The sequence below is a fragment of the Pteropus medius genome, unplaced genomic scaffold (assembly GCF_902729225.1).
Source record: "Pteropus medius unplaced genomic scaffold, Ma_sr-lr_union100, whole genome shotgun sequence".
In the NCBI taxonomy this organism is placed as follows: domain Eukaryota; kingdom Metazoa; phylum Chordata; class Mammalia; order Chiroptera; family Pteropodidae; genus Pteropus; species Pteropus medius.
The window spans coordinates 19,667,397-19,671,904 of record NW_024354875.1 but is presented as its reverse complement, the minus strand read 5'-3'; the positions used below and the strand labels follow the sequence as shown (position 1 = coordinate 19,671,904).

The 4,508-nt window shown below is 31.9% G+C and overlaps 1 pseudogene; it reads left to right on the top strand.

Annotated features, from left to right (window-relative positions):
* The first annotated feature begins 848 nt into the window (after nucleotides 1-848).
* Nucleotides 849-967, top strand: LOC120597379 (uncharacterized; annotated as a pseudogene).
* The last annotated feature ends 3,541 nt before the right edge of the window (nucleotides 968-4,508 follow it).

Genomic DNA, 4,508 nt, shown 5'->3' with positions numbered 1-4,508 from the left:
AACTAAATAATGACTCCAAGAAATTGAGACTGAAACAGTAGAAAACTGAAATAGGGAGCCAGGATTTTTGCTATTTTAGGGTAGAAATAACAACTGCATTTTAAATATCTAAGTTTCATAATTAAAACAAGATTCTATGTGAAAATTTTCAGAAGAAAAACATATCAAGGGAAAATAACCCACAGACAGAAGAACTGATTGCATGACAAATTTCTTACCAGCAAATTTTACCATTAATTAGTGAGCACATATAAGAGGGTGAGCATTTATTGTCACAAGAAATGAAAAATCAAGGCTCTCAAGACATTTAAATTATCTCCGTGTAATTTTTCACTGTCTTAATATAGTTATTTACATCAGCACTGCAGCCTTTTATGTCCTATTCTTACTGTCTGGGAAAGTACACTATCATTCACCAGCCACTCATCTTTTGGCTGCACAGCAAGTTTGTAGGATCTCATCACAAACTAATCACTCCTTAGATTCAATCTCCTGTCAAGATTTTTCTTGAAAAATGTCCACTTATGCTTCTTCAACCAGGCATCTATAATCTGCTGTTTTAAAACTGTCTCCAAATTTAACTTGTACATAAAAAGTATAAAGACAATGTGATAGTAATCTCTATACATATTTTAAAGACAGTTTGAATTGGTAAGTAAAAAAAAGATCTAGAAAGGATTTTTGAAATTTATCCCACAAAAAGATGGTGATCACAACTAAAATAAAGGTAACAATGTAATATTAATAATATTAGAATAAAATACTAATAATGTTAAAATAAAATCTCCATGTGGTAATTAAAGAAGCTGAAGCTTAGAGAGAAGTGGTTGAAGAATTTCAGACAATTTTACTATGGCCATGCTACCCTGAACAAACCTGATCCTGCCTGATCTCAGAAGCTAAGCAGGGTGGGGCCTAGTTAGTACCTGGATGGGAGACCACCTAGGTAGACCAGGTACTGTAGGCATGAAAAAGAATCTCAGACAATTTTAAATGCAATCTCACTCTGTAACCTTTTTTTTTTTTTTAAGGTGTACCGTGATTTAACTGTCTCTGTAACATAGTATCTTATGGTACAAAGTAGAGTTTAGACTGTCCCTGAATATGTTAGAATGTTTTCAGCTGCAAGGAGAACACTTGACCAAAGATGCTATAAACAATAGGGGCTTATTTTTCTCATATTATAGAAAGACTAGAGACAGTTGTTCCCGTGAGTAAATCCAAGTTCCTCCTAAATTTCTGCTTGGCCTCCCTTCATGGTCACACGAAAGTGATTGTGTTGGTCCTAACTGTCCTTACACTATAGTCTACAAAATCAGAAAGAGATGATGAGTCCTCCCTACCCCTCCCTTTTCCTACCCTCTCCTCTGCTCCTGATGATTTCTGTTAAAACTTATTTTTATTTAATTGGGACCCTAAAAGGGTAGATGTTAATCATAGTCTACAGACAAAATAAAGATATATATAATACAATTAAAAAATATGATTATCTGTATCAAACCATAGAACAATTATGGGAATCCATCTATTGAATTACTTATATTTCAGCAAAGAGAATGTCTACTATAATTATACAATACCACATTATTTAATTTAAAAATTTAATAACACAGATTTCACAGATTTTTTTGAATCTTGCTTTTAATACCAGACCTTAAAAGTTAGAAAAAACTAAGAGATTTAAGAAAAATTAGCATTAAATAAAAGAAATAAAATTTTTTTTTCAGAAAAAAATTTTATATAGATATGGAGAGCCATATTCAATACTGGCTCATATAGGAGGGCTTACCAACTTGGCCATATGGGATTTCATGGAGAAATTATTAACAAATCTAGTTTATATCTTTGGCTACATGGTTCCATATAGTTAAATTTAGAGTTGTTCCAGAAAGTTTTCTTATGACCATTTTTAAATGATTTTCTTTCATCTTTCAATACATAATTTTTTGACATTTTTGAAGACTTTAATGTATAAGGCCTTTGTTTATTTGAGTAATACAAAATAGTTCAGAGATCTATTCACTAGGGTTGAAAGAGAGGTGAGAAAAACTTAGGATATTTAGTTAATATCCTAAGGAGAGAAGCTGTACAGAATTAGTGTTAAAAAGGATACGTAGGCATGGTCATAATAATTCTGGTAATTATAAATGGTGACCAGTATAACATAAGAGATGGAACAGAAGAATGGGACATTTAAACAGCCAATGATCCTTGGGAGCTATGTGAAAGGAAGTCATTCTTGAGAGACAAGTCATAACGGCAGGAATTCCAGAAGTGGGTAAGATGTAGGGACAAGATTCAGCCTTCTTAAAGGAAGGTGGTGGTGGGCAGAAGCTAGACAGACTTCATGATGCTAATCAGAAACATGAGTCAGAGTGGCCAGTTCCCAAGTAGGACTAGACAGAGTTACTTATCACACTGAAGAGAAGATTGAATTGTTGAAACTTAAATGATTCATTCTCAACAGGTACTAAAATTCATTGCTCATCCCTGAAGCTGGAGAAAAATAGTCATGATTGCCACCAAGATAAATATCTGGGGAACTATATCTGACCTGTTGTATATAGGACTCCTAATATTCTCTCTGCTTATAGCATAGTTGGTTCAAAATCCATCATGGATCTAGAACTCTGAATGGTCACCACCTGTAGTCTTAACATAAAAAAAAAAAAAAAAGAATGGCAAAAGGCTGAGGGCAGCATCTTTTCCTGCATATACAAGACAGATTATTTTATATTTAAAATGAAATCTGTGAGTCTTCTGGTTAATGACTGCACATAGTAGATATGGTGAGTAGAGTTGTGATTGACATAAACGTTAATCATCCAACAAGTAAGTTGCATTACATTACAATAGAAAAACATAAAAGGTCATGTTTGATGAGAATCAACTTTGGAAGAAATCATAGTTCATGAATAATAACCTTCAGTTCAGGGAAGTGTAAATCACAGAGTGTTATTAAGAGAAGAAAGTGAGCATCAATGTCTGCTTTGGTAGTCTATTAACTGATATAATAGAAATGAAGATCTTTCTAGTGAAAAATCTATAAAAAGGAAAATGGGCCAAGTGTTCATAGGGCATCTGTCTTTTATAGCCAGCCCAGCAAGAATGAAAGAGCAGTGATTTCATAAGCTAAATATGTGAATTTAATGAATTTTGAGAAAATCAAGGCACAACGTTTAATTTTATTTTTCTTATTGGTGTTAAGTAATATATTTTAGCTTTACTTATTTGAGCTATTATATTTCTTTGTCTCTTGACTATATTTTGAGCAAAATTATCTACATTCCATTCTAGTTATTATCTACATTCCATTCTAGTTATTAAATTTCTGATGTACTTTTTTGAGTTTTGAAGTAAAACACGTATGTCAAAGGACCGATATAGAAATAAATGTCCAACTTAATTTCTTAGTATAAAGTGAATGCCCATATAATTATCATCTAGGCTAAGAAATATAATATTGCTGGTCCTTCGGAAGCCCCTACACCTATCTTATATGGTTTCCTTATCATAACCTTATTACCCCATAAAATATACCACTTTCTTAAATTTTATATTAAGAAAAGGAAATCTTGCTTTGTGGTTTTTTGTGTTTTACCTCAGAGAAATCCTGTTATTAGTTTTGTTTTATTTTTTTCTAATTTTAAAGCTTTAGTTAAAAGAAGTCATAAAATATATTTATTTTGTGTCTATCTTCTTTTATTCAAATACTAAAATAAAAAAATTTTTTATAGGGGTTCAACTGCAGAATTGAGCAGGCAGGAGAACGAATCAATGAAATTCAAGATAAAGCATTTGAAATTATTCAGTCTGAGGTTTGGAAAGAAAAAAGGAGAATTAAAAAAATGAACAAAACCTATAGGACTTAAGGGACATCATTAAAAATCCCAAAATACTCATAGTACAAGTCCCAGAAGAGATTAAAAAACAGGCTGAAAAAATATTTGAAGAAATAATGGCTGAAAACTTTCTAAATGTGATGAAGACGTGAATCCATATATCTAAGAACCACAAGGAACTTCAAGCGGGATATAATCAAAGAGATCCATATCAAGAAATGTTATAACTACACTAACTGAACCACAAAAAAAAGAAAGAAAGAAAGCCCAAGACAAGGTGGCTTCACTGGTAAATTCTACCAATCATTTAAAGAAAAATTAACACCAATCCTACTTAAATTCTTCCAAAAAATAGAAGACACATTTCCTGATACATTCTATGAGGTCAACATTACCTTGACATTAAAGCCTAACACACCACAAAAAAGAAAACTACATAATATATCTTACGAATAGAGTTGCAAAAAATACTCAACAAAACACTAGCAAACTAAATCAAACAGCAGAGTAAAATTATAGTACATCAAGACCAAGTGAGATTTAGCTCAGGTATTCAAGGTTAGTTCAACATAAGAAATCAGTCATTATGTATCATATTAATAGAATAAAAGGAGAAAAAGATCCCATAGGATCATTTCAATAGATGCAGAAAAGCATTTCACAATA